Raw genomic sequence first — 17,820 nt, 5'->3', positions numbered from 1 at the left:
AACGAATCCCATTGAAGTCAATGGGCGACCCGAGCATTTTTGTATTTCGCCGATGCTCGCTAAGGTTTCCTTGTGTGAAGAATCTGGGCAATTCAAGAAATTGATGAGAACGACACAGCAACGGATAGGGCAGGCGAGGGGCTACATGTTGGGCTGCATCTCAATTTCCCAGGTCCCACTATTAAGCCACAATAGCGGCAAGAGTGACCCCCCCCCCTCCCAAAAACTTTTACTTCTGAAAAGCCCTCATTAGCATGGCATACCTTAGCTAAGCACCACACTACCTCCAACAAAGCACAATCACTGCCTGCATGACACTCCACTGCCACTTCTCCTGGCTTACATGCTGCCCAACCACCCCCCCTCCCCCCCACAGCGCACACCAAAGTGTCCCTGCGCAGCCTTCAGCTGCCCTAATGCCACACCACCCTCATGTCTATTTAGAAGTGCGTCTGCCATGAGGAGGAACCGCAGGCACACACTGCAGAGGTTGGCACGGCTAGGCAGCGACCCTCTTTAAAAGGGGCGGGGCGATAGCCCACAATGCTGTACAGAAGCAATGAGAAATAGAATCCTGTGCCACCGCCATCAGGAGCTGCACACGTGGGCATAGCAATGGGGAACCTATGTGCCACACACTATTCATTCTGTCAAGGTGTCTCTGCATGCCCCAGTCAGACCGGGCTTTTTAATTCATAGACACAGGCAGGTACAACTCCCTATACCTCAGCTAAGGTAGTAATGTCGTGCTTAATGCAGGTGGGCTTCGGCCCACACTGCATGCCCCAGTCAGACTGGGGTTCTTTACAAGTGGACACATGTAGGTTAAACTCCGTGTGCACCTACAGCATGGGTGGCTCCCTGGAACCCACCGGCGATACACAAAAATATCCCATTGCATTGCCCAACACAGCTGAGGTAGTAATGTCGTGCTTAATGCAGGTGGGCTTCGGCCCACACTGCATGCCCCAGTCAGACTGGGGTTCTTTACAAGTGGAAACAGATGCATTTATAATTCCCTGTGGACCCACAGCATGGGTGGGTGCCAGGAAGCCACCGGCGGTACATAGAAATATCCCATTGCATTGCCCAACACAGCTGAGGTAGTAATGTCGTGCTTAATGCAGGTGGGCTTCGGCCCACACTGCATGTCCCAGTCAGACTGGGGTTCTTTACAAGTGGACACATGTAGGTTAAACTCCGTGTGCACCTACAGCATGGGTGGCTCCCTGGAACCCACCGGCGGTACATAAAAATATACCATTGCAGTGCCCATCACAGCTGAGGTAGTAATGTCATGTTTAATGCAGGTGGGCTTCGGCCCACACTGCATGCCCCAGTCAGACTGGGGTTCTTTAGAAGTGGAAACAGATGCATTTATAATTCCCTGTGGACCCACAGCATGGGTGGCTCCCTGGAACTCACCGGCGGTACATAAAAATATCCCATTACATTGCCCAACACAGCGGATGTAACGTCAGCTGTAATGCAGGTGGGCTAAAAATTAATTTGATTACACTGTAGGCGAGGGCCCACAAAAATTGCTGTATCAACAGTACTAATGTACATCAGAAAAATTGGCCCTGGCCAACCAAGAGGGCAGGTGAAACCCATTAATCGCTTTGGTTAATGTGGCTTAAGTGGTAACTAGGCCTGGAGGCAGCCCAGTTTAGCGAAAAATTGGTTCAAGTTAAAGTTTCAACGCTTTTAAGAGCATTGAAACATATAAAAATTGTTTAGAAAAATTAGATGAGTGAGCCTTGTGGCCCTAAGAAAAATTGCCCGTTCAGCGTGATTACGTGAGGTTTCAGGAGGAGGAGCAGGAAGAGGAGGAGGAATATTAGACACAGATTGATGAAGCAGAAATGTCCCCATTTTGGATGGTGAGAGAGAACGTAGCTTCCATCCGCGGGTGCAGCCTACGTATTGGTTACGTATCGCTGCTGTCCGCTGGTGGAGAAGAGAAGTCTGGGGAAATCCAGGCTTTGTTCATCTTGATGAGTGTTAGCCTGTCGGCACTGTCGGTTGACAGGCGGGTACGCTTATCTGTGATGATTCCCCCAGCCGCACTAAACACCCTCTCCGACAAGACGCTAGCCGCAGGACAAGCAAGCACCTCCAGGGCATACAGCGCTAGTTCAGACCACGTGTCCAGCTTCGACACCCAGTAGTTGTAGGTGGCAGAGGCGTCACGGAGGACGGTCGTGCGATCGGCTACGTACTCCCTCACCATCCTTTTACAGTGCTCCCGCCGACTCAGCCTTGACTGGGGAGCGGTGACACAGTCTTGGTGGGGAGCCATAAAGCTGTCCAGATCCTTAAAGACTGTTGCACTGCCTGGGCTGTACATGCTGCTCGATCTCCGCACCTCCCCTGCTACCTGGCCCTCGGAACTGCGCCTTCTGCCACTAGCGCTGTCTGATGGGAATTTTACCATCAGCTTGTCCGCCAGGGTCCTGTGGTATAGCAACACTCTCGAACCCTTTTCCTCTTCGGGAATGAGAGTGGGAAGGTTCTCCTTATAGCGTGGGTCGAGCAGTGTGTACACCCAGTAATCCATAGTGGCCAGAATGCGTGCAACGCGAGGGTCACGAGAAAGGCATCCTAACATGAAGTCAGCCATGTGTGCCAGGATACCTGTACGCAACACATGGCTGTCTTCACTAGGAAGATCACTTTCAGGATCCTCCTCCTCCTCCTCCTCCTCAGGCCATACACGCTGAAAGGATGACAGGCAAGCAGCAGGGGCACCGTCAGCAGTGGGCCAAGCTGTCTCTTCCCCCTCCTCCTCATCCTCCTCCTCCTCCTCCTCCTCCTGAATGCGCTGAGATATAGACAGGAGGGTGCTCTGACTATCCAGCGACATACTGTCTTCCCCCGCCTCCGTTTCCGAGCGCAAAGCATCTGCCTTTATGGTTTGCAGGGAACTTCTCAAGATGCATAGCAGAGGAATGGTGACGCTAATGATTGCAGCATCGCCGCTCACCACCTGGGTAGACTGCTCAAAGTTTCCAAGGACCTGGCAGATGTCTGCCAACCAGGCCCACTCTTCTGAAAATAATTGAGGAGGCTGACTCCCACTGCGCCGCCCATGTTGGAGTTGGTATTCCACGATAGCTCTACGCTGCTCATAGAGCCTGGCCAACATGTGGAGCGTAGAGTTCCACCGTGTGGGCACGTCGCACAGCAGTCGGTGCACTGGCAGATTAAAGCGATGTTGCAGGGTGCGCAGGGTGGCAGCGTCCATGTGGGACTTGCGGAAATGTGCGCAGAGCCGGCGCACCTTTACGAGCAGGTCTGACAAGCGTGGGTAGCTTTTCAGAAAGCGCTGAACCACCAAATTAAAGATGTGGGCCAGGCATGGCACGTGCGTGAGGCTGCCGAGCTGCAGAGCCGCCACCAGGTTACGGCCGTTGTCACACACGACCATGCCCGGTTGGAGGCTCAGCGGCGCAAGCCAGCGGTCGGTCTGCTCTGTCAGACCCTGCAGCAGTTCGTGGGCCGTGTGCCTCCTATCTCCTAAGCTGAGTAGTTTCAGCACGGCCTGCTGACGCTTGCCCACCGCTGTGCTGCCACGCCGCGCGACACCGACTGCTGGCGACGTCCTGCTGCTGCTGACACATCTAGATTGCGAGACAGAGGTTGAGGAGGAGGGTGCTTTAGTGGAGGAAGCATACACCGCCGAACATACCACCACCGAGCTGGGGCCCGCAATTCTGGGGGTGGGTAGGACGTGAGCGGTCCCAGGCTCTGACTCTGTCCCAGCCTCCACTAAATTCACCCAATGTGCCGTCAGGGAGATGTAGTGGCCCTGCCCGCCTGTGCTTGTCCACGTGTCCATAGTTAAGTGGACCTTGCCACTAACCGCATTGGTGAGGGCGCGTACAATGTTGCGGGAGACGTGGTCGTGCAGGGCTGGGACGGCACATCGGGAAAAGTAGTGGCGACTGGGAACTGAGTAGCGCGGGGCCGCCGCCGCCATCATAGCTTTGAAAGCCTCCGTTTCCACAACCCTATACGGCAGCATCTCAAGGCTGATAAATTTGGCTATGTGGACGGTTAACGATTGAGCGTGCGGGTGCGTGGCGGCGTACTTGCGCTTGCGCTCCAACACTTGCGCTAGCGACGGCTGGACTGTGCGGTGCGAGACATTGGTGGATGGGGCCGAGGACAGCGGAGGTGAGGGTGTGGGTGCAGGCCATGAGATGGTAGTGCCTGTGTCCTGAGAGGGGGGTTGTATCTCAGTGGCAGGTTGGGGCACGGGGGGGGGCAGCGGTGCAAACCGGAGGCGGTGAACGGCCTTCGTCCCACCTTGTGGGGTGCTTGGCCATCATATGTCTGCGCATGCTGGTGGTGGTGAGGCTGTTGGTGGTGGCTCCCCGGCTGATCTTGGCGCGACAAAGGTTGCACAGCACTGTTCGTCGGTCGTCAGGCGTCTCGGTGAAAAACTGCCAGACCTTAGAGCACCTCGGCCTCAGCAGGGTGGCATGGCGCGAGGGGGCGCTTTGGGAAACAGTTGGTGGATTATTCGGTCTGGCCCTGCCTCTACCCCTGGCCACCGCACTGCCTCTTGCAACCTGCCCTGCTGCTGCCCGTGCCTCCCCCTCTGAAGACCTGTCCTGTGTAGGCGTTGCACACCAGGTGGGGTCAGTCACCTCATCGTCCTGCTGCTCTTCCTCCGAATCCTCTGTGCGCTCCTCCCTCGGACTTACTGCCCTTACTAGTACCTCACTGCAAGACAACTGTGTCTCATCGTCATCGTCCTCCTCACCCACAGAAAGTTCTTGAGACAGTTGGCGGAAGTCCCCAGGCTCATCCCCCGCACCCCGGGAACTTTCCAATGGTTGTGCATCAGTGACGATAAACTCCTCTGGTGGGAGAGGAACCACTGCTGCCCAATCTGAGCAGGGGCCCGAGAACAGTTCCTGGGAGTCTTCCCGCTCCTGAGCATGTGTCATTGTAGTGGAGTGAGGAGGCTGGGAGGAAGGAGGAGCAGCAGACAGAGGATTCGGATTTGCAGCAGTGGACGGCGCAGAACTGTGGCTGGACAATAGGTTGCTCGAAGCACTTTCTGCCATCCAGGACAGGACCTGCTCACACTGCTCATTTTCTAATAAAGGTCTCCCGCGTGGACCCATTAATTGGGCGATGAATGTGGGGACGCCAGAAACGTGCCTCTCTCCTAATCGTGCAGCAGTCGGCTGCGACACACCTGGATCAGGAGCTCGGCCTGTGCCCACACCCTGACTTGGCCCTCCGCGTCCTCGGCCGCGTCCACGTCCTCTAGGCCTACCCCTACCCCTCAGCATGCTGTATTACCAGTGATTTGATTTCACAGGCAGGAAATAAATTGGCGCAAGCCTGCAGGCCAAATATAATTTTTTAACTTTTTTTAAAAAGGAAAGGCCCACTGCCTCTAGTGAATGAATAATAAGTTTAATAACTGTGTTGCGGCCCTGCAAAAGTGTCACAGAACTTTACTGTTGCAGAGTTATTAACTGTGGCAGAGCAGGTATTTCCCAGGCAGGAAAGAAATTGGCGCAAGGCTGCACTCAACCGTAGCTGGTTGCGTCTGATTTTTTTACGTTCTCCACGCAGCACACACGTACCCAGAGCCCTGACGGCTGTCAGAGGCAGGGCAAATATAATTTTTTCCCTTTTGTTTAAAAGGAAAGGCCCACTGTGCCTATTCAATGACTAATATAACTGTGTTGCAGCCCTGCAAAAGTGTCACAGAACTTTACTGTTGCAGAGTTATTAACTGTGGCAGAGCAGGTATTTCCCAGGCAGGAAAGAAATTGGCGCAAGGCTGCACTCAACCGTAGCTGGTTGCGTCTGATTTTTTTACGTTCTCCACGCAGCACACACGTACACAGAGCCCTTAGGACTGACAGAGGCAGGGCAAATATACTTTTTTCCCTTTTGTTTAAAAGGAAAGGCCCACTGTGCCTATTCAATGACTAATAACTGTGTTGTGGCCCTGCCTACACAATTCTGTGCCTGTAGTATCAATGCAGGGTGCAATGCTCTGCACCGCCGATTTTGAGAGAAAAAAAAAAAAGCAACACAGCTAACAGCAGCCTGCACAGTACTCCACACAGTTAAATGTGGCCCTAGAAAGGACCGTTGAGGTTCTTGAAGGCTACACTCACTCCTAACACTCTCCCTGCCTAAGCACCACTTCTGTCCCTAATGCCAGGTGCAATGCTCTGCACTGCCGATTTTGAGGGGAAAAAAAATTTTCTCCACTGCTAACAGCAGCCTGCACACACGTAGATGTGGCCCTAAGAAGGACCGTTGGGGTTCTTGAAGCCTACACTCACTACAAACACTCTCCCTACAGCAACTCCAATAGAACAGCACTGTCCCTCAGCTAACTCACAAGGCATGTGTGGCGAGCCGCGGGAGGGGCCGACTTTTATACTCGGGTGACATCTGATCGCCCCAGCCACTCACAGCAGGGGGGTGGTATAGGGCTTGAACGTCACAGGGGGAAGTTGTAATGCCTTCCCTGTCTTTCAATTGGCCAGAAAAGCGCACTAACGACTCAGAGAGGAAACTGAAAGTAACCCGAACACCGCGTGGTGCTCGTTACGAGTAACGAGCATCCCGAACACGCTAATATTCGCCCGAGCATCAAGCTCGGACGAGTACGTTCGCTCATCTCTACTAAATTTCTATACGAGATCTAGCCCCTTTGCGTAATATTTCTAAACGTGACGCATTTCCTGCACTGCATGAAAATTTGTTTGCAGTCCTGCAGGCTACTCCCACACACACACACCACTTTTTACAGCTATTAGCGCAGTGTCCCGAGCGCCGTACTAACCGCGGTACTAGCCGCGGTACAACACTCCCATTGATTTTAATGGGGTTACTCAAACCTGCGCTCAAACGCGGTGTTCCTAACGCTGCTATTTTAGAGTCTTATTTTTGCATTTTCGTGTTTTTAACACACCTCCTCACAATGATGGGGTGCATTAAAAAGTGCTGTCAAATGCTGTAACATGCGTTCAAAGAAGCAGCTCGAAATTCCATAAAAAATACCACGATTTCAAGCTGCGTTTTCTGATTGCATCTGTGAGAGTGGTCTTAGGGTGGTTCATGTTTTTGTTGTACTTTAGAACCACAATTAAGAAAAACACATTAAAAACCTGCATACATTATTAAAAAACTGCAAACACTATTAAAAACTGCATGTGTTTTTAATGCGTTTTTTATGCATTGTGTGTAAAGTGTGAAATTATATACAGTAAATACAGAGAGATGTATAGCTTATACCAGTGATAGATCGATAGATAGATCGATAGATAGATAGACCGTGTTTCCCCAAAAATAAGACACTGTCTTTCATTAATTTTTGCCTCAAAAGAGGCACAGTGTCTTATTTTCGTGGGGTGTCTAATAATACTTACCTACCGCTGGCTTTCCAGTGCTCGCGCTGGGCTGCATCGCTGCTGCATGCTTCCATATCCTCCTGAACGCCGACAGAGCAGTTCTTCCTGGAAGCGGGGCTTGAACACCCAGCCTCCAGCAAGCTAATGCTCTGATTGGTTAATCAAGCGCCACGTCAGTCATTGAGAGCCAGCGCTTAATTAACCAATCAGAGTCATTCATTGAATGACATAATTGAATAGCTGTGATTGGTTAATCCAGCGCCGGCTTTCATTAGCTGATGCAGCGCTGGATTAACCAATCAGAGCATTAGCTTGCTGTAAGCAGGATATTCAAGCCCCGCTTCCAGGAAGAACTGCTCTGTCTGTGTGGAGGAGGACACGGCAACCTGCAGCAGTGATGGAGACCAGCGCAAGAGGCTGAATATATACAGTATATATATATATATATATATATATATGTATGTATATATATATATATATATATATATATATATATATATACACACATACATACATACACACACACACACATATATATATATATATATATACACTACCGTTCAAAAGTTTGGGGTCACATTGAAATGTCCTTATTTTTGAAGGAAAAGCACTGTACTTTTCAATGAAGATAACTTTAAACTAGTCCTAACTTTAAACAAATGCACTCTATACATTGCTAATGTGGTAAATGACTATTCTAGCTGCAAATGCCTGGTTTTTTGTGCAATATCTACAAAGGTGAATAGAGGCCCATTTCCAGCAACTATCACTCCAGTGTTCTAATGGTACAATGTGTTTGCTCATTGGCTCAGAAGGCTAATTGATGATTAGAAAACCCTTGTGCAATCATGTTCACACATCTGAAAACAGTCTAGCTCGTTACAGAAGCTACAAAACTGACCTTCCTGTGAGCAGATTGAGTTTCTGGAGCATCACATTTGTGGGGTCAATTAAACGCTCAAAATGGCCAGAAAAAGAGAACTTTCATCTGAAACTCGACAGTCTATTCTTGTTCTTAGAAATGAAGGCTATTCCATGCGAGAAATTGCTAAGAAATTGAAGATTTCCTACAACGGTGTGTACTACTCCCTTCAGAGGACAGCACAAACAGGCTCTAACCAGAGTAGAAAAAGAAGTGGGAGGCCACGTTGCACAACTAAGCAAGAAGATAAGCACATTAGAGTCTCTAGTTTGAGAAACAGACGCCTCACAGGTACCCAACTGGCATCTTCATTAAATAGTACCCGCAAAACACCAGTGTCAACATCTACAGTGAAGAGGTGGCTGCGGGATTTTAGGCTTCAGGGCAGAGTGGCAAAGAAAAAGCCATATCTGAGACTGGCCAATAAAAGAAAAAGATTAAGATGGGCAAAAGAACACAGACATTGGACAGAGGAAGAGTGGAAAAAAGTGTTGTGGACGGATGAATCCAAGTTTGAGGTGTTTGGATCACAAAGAAGAACGTTTGTGAGACGCAGAACAAACGAAAAGATGCTGGAAGAATGCCTGACGCCATCTGTTAAGCATGGTGGAGGTAATGTGATGGTCTGGGGTTGCTTTGGTGCTGGTAAGGTGGGAGATTTGTACAGGGTAAAAGGGATTCTGAATAAGGAAGGCTATCACTCCATTTTGCAACGCCATGCCATACCCAGTGGACAGCGCTTGATTGGAACCAATTTCATCCTACAACAGGACAATGACCCTAAACACACCTCCAAATTGTGCAAGAACTATTTACAGCAGAAGCAGGCAGCTGGTATTCTATCGGTAATGGAGTGGCCAGCGCAGTCACCAGATCTGAACCCCATTGAGCTGTTGTGGGAGCAGCTTGACCGTATGGTACGCCAGAAGTGCCCATCCAACCAATCCAACTTGTGGGAGATGCTTCTAGAAGCGTGGGGTGCAATTTCACAAGCTTACCTCAACAAATTAACAGCTAGAATGTCAAAGGTGTGCAATGCTGTAATTGCTGCAAAAGGAGGATTCTTTGACGAAAGCAAAGTTTGATGTAAAAACAATGTTATTTCAAATACAAATCATTATTTCTAACCTTGTCAATGTCTTGACTCTATTTTCTATTCATTTCACAACGCATGGTGGTGAATAAGTGTGACTTTTCATGGAAAACACAAAATTGTTTGGGTGACCCCAAACTTTTGAACGGTAGTGTATATACATACATCCACACACATATATATATATATATATATACATACACATGCACACACATATATAGAAACAGATATACACATATCCCGGGGCCCGGATCATACGGCAGATGTCGTGTAGCAGCAGGCAGGGGCAGCACATGATGACATCATCACTGTGCTCAACTCCCTGACGGCCCATTTGGCTGCCTCTCTGCTCCTCCCCCCTGCTCTTCTCTGCTTCCTCTCAGGCTAGCTGCACTGCCTGCCATGTGATCAGTGCAGTACTGCAGACAGGGCGACCAGCCGGTAATGCACATGTATATGGTGGAGGGCGGCCTCTAGGCCCCTTTAGCACAGGGGACGGGTCGCCACTGCGACTCCAGCGACCCCCCTGTTGGTACGCCTATGAGTATAACGTATTGCTTACATACTTCTGCAATGCTAAATCTACATGGTGGTGCATTAATATTTTGCTTGCTGTGAAAGTTTCACTATATGGTTGGGAGTTTATTCAATCAGGATATGACAACTGCTATGAAATCAGTAATAGCTGACATTTCCCGGTATCACCTTAAGAACTTCCAGTGAGAAGAAACAACTGTAAAAAATAGGTAAACAGAATTTGTTATAATGTAAAAGAGAAGAGTAACTAGGGCTGATTTTCATTGCTATCTTGATTTTAGGTAGAAATGCTCTTTAATTGATTAGAAACAGGATTTGATGAAAAAGCAGTAGCACATCAACTTCTATTAAGATTGTGTATGGATGGCGGTGAAGTGGGTGGCGGACACCATGGCTGGTAACTGGTACATCCAATGAGTAAGACTGGAATAGCTATCGATGTATTAAATGGGTTGTCTCATTAAAATCATTCATCATCTGTGGGATCAGTGATAAATGAGTGATCACGGGGGTCCAACCATAGGTAGCCCCCACAATCATAAGACTGGTGTACCCCAAGTCTAGCAAGTGAATGGAGTGGTGGTGCGCATGTGTTACCACTACTCCATTCACAATCTATGGAGATAGCCAAACACAGTGCTGGACTATTTCCGGCAGCTCCATAGAAGTGGATACAGCAGTGGTCTCACATCCCCACTTAATTCACCCAGTAAACTTAGGGTGTGCTATTTTCATGATCATGGTTGGTATCAGTAGTCAGACCCTAAACAATAATTTATCACCTATGCTGTGGATAAGTGATCAATGATTTTCATCATCAGGAAACCCCTTTAATATACACTTCATATGTCTCTATATGAGGCTTAAGTGTGTAGAGTCAAATTAAAGGGATCCTATCACCAGGTTACTGCTGACCGAATAATGGACAGTTATGCACAGTCCGCCAGTGTGTTTTGAAAGGCTATGGCATACTAAGTTTGCCTCAGAATGGAGCTCCGAGTCACGGAGATGAGCGACAGTGGCTTCTCCCCACCCACAGCATGTAGAATGACATCTCTCTACCTATATACAAAAGGGAGAGCGTTATCAGTCTAGATTATACGGTGGGAAGAGCCCGACATGGCGGTTTCCCTGTGACTCCATTCCAAGTTAAACTCCAAGTTATATTTATTCTTACACACTGCAGTGTTTTAGAATAAAACATACAATGGTGCACTGTGTATACATGTCCCGGATTCATGCTGTCTGTGGTTCGGGCAGCAGGAATCTGATGACCTATTCACTTTAATTTGTCTCAATATACCCTATTTCCCCCAAAATAAGACCTACCCTGAAAATAAGTCCTACCCAGATTTTTCGGGTTTTCGGGGAGGCTTGAAATATAAGCCCTACCCAGAAAATAATCTTCATCCAGGTCTCTCCTGCTGCTCTCCGATGCACTTCTCGCAGTTTTTGGCTGCTCACTTTTTTGGTTATGCAATTCATAAATCCCATCTCTAGGAAGCGGTGGCTTTGATTGGTTCTCGAGCGCTGCTCAGCCAAGCAATGCAGCTCAGTGCTTGAGAACCAAAAAGAGCCATCGCTTTCTAGAGGCGGGATTTATGAATACCGTAACCAAGGAGTGATCTGTGGGTGACTGAGGACTGCAAGAAGTGTGTCGGAGCTCCAGAGAGCAGCAGTAGGGACCTGGACCAAGCCTGCTAGGTAAGTTTAATAAGACATCCCCCAAAAATAAGACCTAACACTTCTTTTGGGACAAAAATGAATATAAGACAGGGTCTTGTTTTTGGGGAAACACGATATATTGTCCACTCTTATAAATATTATGCCTATATTAAAGGGATTTTCTCACAAAAGACAGGAAGTAGGTTTACCTGTTAATTCCTTTTCTGGAGTCATCCTGACAGCATACACATGGAGGATGTCCACTGGACCCCTGTTGGGACAGGAAGCGGAAAAACATACAAAAGGCACCTCCCGCCACCGGCTCACCAGTGTGTACCAAATAACTACAGTGACCCGGCTTTGCTTAATCACTCATTTTTAATACCGAAACCATAGTACAATACGTTACTTCACGTAGAGAAGGATAACTGAAGGGGAGGGAAAAGCCCCTATGCTGTCAGGATGACTCCAGAAAAGGAATTAACAGGTAAACCTAATTCCTGTCTTCCCCTCGTCATCCTGACAGCATACACATGGAGGAATACCAACAACCGAGGGCTTTAGGGAGGGACCACTGCTTGCAGAACTTTCCGCCCAAAGGCCGTGTCCCGGCTGGCCCCCACGTCCAGACGATAGTGTTTTACAAAGGTATGGGTGCTTGACCATGTGGCGGCTCTGCAAATCTGGTCGGTTGTCGCCTGGGCTCTCTCCGCCCAGGAACAGGCGACCGCCCTAGTAGAATGGGCTCTAACTTCGCCCGGGAGTGGGATCCCTTGGGATCTGTATGCCTCTTCTACGGCCCTCCTGACCCACCGCGCTAGGGAGTCCTTAGTAGCGGCCCCTCCTCTGCGTGGACCCTGAAATTGAATGAAGAGGTTATTAGATTTCCTAAAGGTATGTGAGACCTCTAAGTACTTCAGAACTGCTTGTCTCACGTCTAGGTTATGGAACCTCTGTTCCGTAGTGTTCCGGGGTTCCTGGCAGAAGGAGGGAAGTACTATTCTTTGCTCTCTGTGAAAGTCCGTGAGGACTTTCGGTTGAAAGAAGGGGTCGGGCCTAAACTCTATCTTGTCTGGGAAGATGGTCATATATGGGGTTTTTATAGAGAGGGCTTGGATTTCCCCGATCCGCCTGGCGGATGTAATGGCCACTAGGAAGGCAACCTTATATGAGAGGGTCTTAACTGAGAGTTCTTCCAGGGGCTCGAAGGGGTGTGCGCAAAGAGCCTGTAAAACAAGATTCAGGTCCCATGGGGGCATGGTTCTTCTTATAAAGGGGTGAAGTCTGACTGCTCCTTTAAGGTATTTTTTGACTAGCCTATGGTCGCCTAACGGGAAGTCAAAGAAGGCTCCTAGGGCGGCCACCTGGACCTTAAGGGTACCAGGTTTTAGGCCCATGTCCAGTCCATCCTGAAGGAACTCTAGAATCTTATTAATGTCTGGTTGTTGGAGGTCGTGAATGCTGTGCCCCAACCACCTAGAGAAGGTGTCCCACACCCTGGTGTATATGTTCCTGGTGGACTCTTTGAGACTCTCACATAAGGTGGTGGTCACCCTCCCTGATAGGCCCTGGTTCAGGTATTTTACCCGCACAGCTTCCAGGCCGCTAGTCTGAACTGTCGGGCTTTTGGGCAAATCAGGGGACCCTGTTGTAGGAGGTCGTCTCTCCACGGCAGATGTAGGGGCTCCTGTGTTGATAGAGCGGCCAGGAGCGGGAACCAAGGTCTCTTGGGCCAGAACGGGGCCAACAGGATAACGGAGCCCGGGGACCCCTGGATCTTCTTTAGAACCCGAGGGATCAGGGGGATAGGTGGGAAGGCGTATGTCAGGTCGCATTCCCATGCTTGGGATAGTGCGTCTATTCCCAGGGAGCCCCCGTCTGCCCCCCTGGAAAAGAACCGGGGGCACTTGTTGTTCTCCCGAGAGGCAAACAAGTCCACCTTTGGAGTTCCCCATCTTTCTGTAATCAATTGGAATGCCTCTGGATGTAGTGCCCACTCCCCAGGGTCTATCCTCCTGCGGCTGAGGTAGTCTGCCATGGCATTCTCTGGGCCCTTACGTGGAACGCTGAAACGGAAGGCATCCGCTGCTCTATCCACCCGAGCACTTTCGCCGCCAGGTCTTGTAGTCGGGGGTTCCGCGTGGATCCCTGGTGGCGAATGAGGGACACAGTTGTTATGTTATCCGAAAATATCTTAATGGGTCTACCCCCGATCTCTGTCTCGAGGTCACGGATGGCCCTCCAGACCGCGCAAAGCTCCTTGTAATTGGAGGATTGAGTGGCCTCTTTCTGGTTCCAGACCCCCTGGACATAGCGACAGCCTAAGTGGGACCCCCAGCCAGTTGCGCTCGCGTCGGTGAAAATGGATACTGGGGATGCCGGGTCCCAACTTGTGGACCTGGCGAGGTTGGAGATAGATGTCCACCACCCCAAGGAGGACCTTACTTTGTGAGTGAGGGTGACTTCCTGATCCAGGGAAGCTGGTGATTTGTCCCAGTTGCTCAGGATAAAGTCCTGGAGAGTTCTACCATGTAACTGGGCCCACGGGACTACTCCGATACAGGCTGTCATGAGACCGAGGACCCTCATGCCTCTCCTAAGGGATACTTGGGAGGCTAACGAAAGTGCCCGGCTTTCGTCTTGGATCGTTTTTTGCTTTTCTAGCGGGAGGGAAGAGCACTGGTGGTGTGAGTCCAGGATAACCCCTAGGAACTTTTTCCTTTGTTCGGGCTGAAGATTGGATTTGTCGAAGTTAATGATCCAACCTAGCGACTCGAACAGGTGGAGGGTGAGGTTGACCCGATGCTGGAGTTCCGAGGGTGATCCTGCTATAAGCAGGAAATCGTCGAGGTATGGGACAATTAGTACTTTGTCCGTCCTTAGTGCTGCTACCATCTCCAATACTAGTTTGGAGAATACCCGAGGTGCGGAGGAAATCCCGAACGGCAGGCATGCGAATTGGTAATGCGAGACTGACCCTTCTATCACCAGGGCGAATCAAAGAAACTGTTGGGAGTCTGAGTGTATGGGAATATGATAATAGGCGTCTTTTAAGTCCACCGTGGCCATGACGCTATCTGGTGTGATTAGGGGGATCGCTGATCTTACTGATTCCATTTTAAATCTTCGGTATGTTATAGATTTATTCAGGTATTTCAGGTTGATTATAACTCTGTAGGCCCCGTTAGGCTTCTTAATAAGAAACAAGGGGGAGTAGCAGCCTTTGAACCGTTCTTCTGCGGGAACCGGGATAATGGCCCCCAGGGATAGTAGGTCCCGTACCCCCGACTGGAGGGCCCGGGCCGACGCGGGTGACTGGCAGGGGGTAACCACGAACCTCCGGGGAGGGGGGGCGGAAAGCTCAATTCTATAGCCCTCTGAGACCAGGCGAAGGGCCCAGAGATTGGAGGTTATTTCGTTCCATCTATTGGTGAACCCCCTAAGTCTGCCCCCCACCTGCCGGATCCCGATGGGCGGATTCTCACCCTTTCCGCCTTTGGGGTAAGACCAGCGTCTGGTTTTCCCCTTCCCCCTGTATGTTCTCGGGGGGACAAAGGGAGGAGGGTAGGAGGAGGAAGGCCGCTTGACGGGTCTCTCTGCTGGTAGCCCCTGACTTTTGTCTGAGGCCTTCTCCAGGAGTGTATCCAGGGAAGATCCGAAGATGCGATGTCCTTGGAAGGGCAAAGAGCAAAGCCTGTTCTTTGAGGCATTGTCCCCTGTCCAGGCTTTTACCCAGACGGCCCTCCTGGCTGTGTTCAAAAGTGCCGCCGACCGGGCCCCGAACCTTACTGACTCCATCGAGGCGTCCGCCAGGAAGCCGGTGGCCTGTTGGAGGAGGGGAAGGCAGTTGGAGATATCTTCCCTCGAACCCCTTTGCGAGACCAGGGCCTGGAGTTGGTCTAGCCAGACCGTCATGGATCTCGCTACCGACGTGGCCGTAATGTTGGTTTTCATGGTGAGGGCCGCCGACTCCCAGGCCTTCTTCATTGCCGAATCCACTCGTGAATCCAGTGGGTCCCGCAATTGGGAGATGTCCTCAAAGGGGAGGGCAGCCTTCTTCGAGACCCTGGCGACCGCCAAATCCACCTTCGGGACGGTGTCCAAGAACTCAATGTCTTCCGGGGTGAAGACCATACGCTCTTTAAACTCCTTAGGCAGGAAAAACTTGTGTTCTGCCTGTTTCCACTCGGTCAAGATAAGCTGTTTTAGGATATCATTGACCGGGAATGATGGTTTGGGCTGAGGTATGAGTCCCCGGAACAGGGTATCCTGGAGGGATGGCTGCTGCGGCGTCTGTTCCTCCACCTGCATGGTGTGACGGACCGCTGTTAGTAGCTGCCCCAGATCCGCCGATGCGAAGAAGTACTTCCTCGTGTCTTCCATGGGCGGTATGGATTCTGAGGGGGAATCTTCTAAGAACCCTTCCTCAGAGTCTGATTCTTCTATCGGTGACCGCCTTACCCTTTTCGTGGGGGGCGGAACGGAAAGAGACGAGAGAGAGGCCTCGATCTCCTCGCGGATCATAGCTCGGATGTCCGATATGCCCGAGGGGCCTTCCTCACGAACCACTTTCTCTGTGCAGGCTGCGCATAAGGGTTTGGTGTGTCCCTCGTCCAGTCGCCGCAGGCAGACTGGGCACTTGCGCACGCGCTTCTTGGCCTCTCTGCCCTTTTGTGCTTCTCTGTCCTAAGAGACGGAGACAGCAGAAAAAAAGGGGGGGTTTTCCAGCACCTGATCCCTTCCTTACCCCTGGTGTGAGCCCCCGGAGGTTTACTCACCAGCGGGCTGCTCTCCGTGTCTTCTCTGGCCGACATCTTTACTTAGGTGCTGACTGAAGACATGTGGGGAATACCTGCTTTTCTCCTCTTTTTTTTTTTTTTTTTTTGATTTTCAAATTTGGCGCCTTTTCCCTCGAGGCCCCGCCCCCCCATGACGCGGCCGTGCTGACGTCATGCCGCCGCGCCGGACCTGGGGGATACACTCTGCGTCGGGCTCTGAGGAGGGCGCATAGACATCCGGGGATGTCGGATCGAGCGCAACCGTCGGCCCGCGCCGCGCGCTCTCCCCCCTCCCCCTCGCTGGCATACCTGCTCAGCCGCTCTGCCGACAGAGGATCTCTGGAAGCCGGGTCCCGATGTCCAGAGCGGGTGCCTGATCGGGAGGGCGGCTTCCAAGCCCTGCAGGTACCGGGCTGTATCTTCCCAGTGCGACAACCCCACTGGGCAGCGCGCTAGGGAAGGGTTCCCCGCAGGGAACGTGGTGCTGGTCCTTGGGATCCTGCGGGTGAGGGTCCCCACGTAGGGTCTCACCCGCGCAAGCTCTGCCAGCCCGACCAGAGAGTCGTCCCCCCACGGGCGGACAGGCTGCATAGGAATTTTCCTTACTTCTTTTTTTTTTTTTTTTTTTCCTTGCCTCCAGCATACACCTGGAGGCTTCCGCTTGGACTGTCCTGTAGGGACAGGAAGACACTGGTGAGCCGGTGGCGGGAGGTGCCTTTTGTATGTTTTTCCGCTTCCTGTCCCAACAGGGGTCCAGTGGACATCCTCCATGTGTATGCTGTCAGGATGACGAGGGGAAATTATCGATCACCTATACGCAGAATAGGTGATAAATGATTGATTGCTTGGAGTCTGACTACTGGTACCCCATGATCATGAGAACAGCGACCCCCCCAAGTTCGCTGGGTGAATGTTAGAACAAATAATACAGAAGCATGCTCCTTCATTTTCCTCAATCATCCCACTAGCGTTTGCTGGCCAGCACCCCTTTCTGTGGCCAACTCTTGTCCCTATCTTGCTCCCCAGTCTGCTACTATTTTTTGTAACGTTAATATGAAGAACAATCTTCATCATCTGTAGTGCTTATTTACACAATATATCATGGCTGGCCAATATACGCTACGATCTGATGCATTGGATTCCATTGCATCAGATCACACAGGTGTATTCCCACGGTGTAAAAGCGCCAGGCCGGGACATATAGCTCTGGGTGCTTTTACGCTGCTCAGCAAAGATAGTCCTGGAACTATCTTTGTGCCCGGAATATGTCAGCCGCTGCACAGGCTCCTATGGGAGCCAATTACAGCGACCGGAAAAGGAAGGTGGGAGGGAATTTAGCAGCATGACCGCTAAACTCCCTCCTCCTTCTCTCTCCTCCACTCTGGCTGTTTGCAATGGGAGGGGGCAAGACAGGGGCAGAGCTAAGCT

General features: G+C 50.8%; 1 protein-coding gene across 1 annotated transcript in view; it reads right to left on the bottom strand.

The window, feature by feature from the left end:
• Positions 1-17,820, bottom strand: part of LOC136578224 (chloride channel protein C-like) — a 211,417-nt gene that overhangs the window by 13,931 nt on the left and 179,666 nt on the right. The window lies entirely within an intron of this gene.

Source organism: Eleutherodactylus coqui, chromosome 9 (genome assembly GCF_035609145.1).
Source record: "Eleutherodactylus coqui strain aEleCoq1 chromosome 9, aEleCoq1.hap1, whole genome shotgun sequence".
In the NCBI taxonomy this organism is placed as follows: Eukaryota; Metazoa; Chordata; class Amphibia; order Anura; family Eleutherodactylidae; genus Eleutherodactylus; species Eleutherodactylus coqui.
This window is presented reverse-complemented; position numbering and strand designations above follow the sequence as displayed.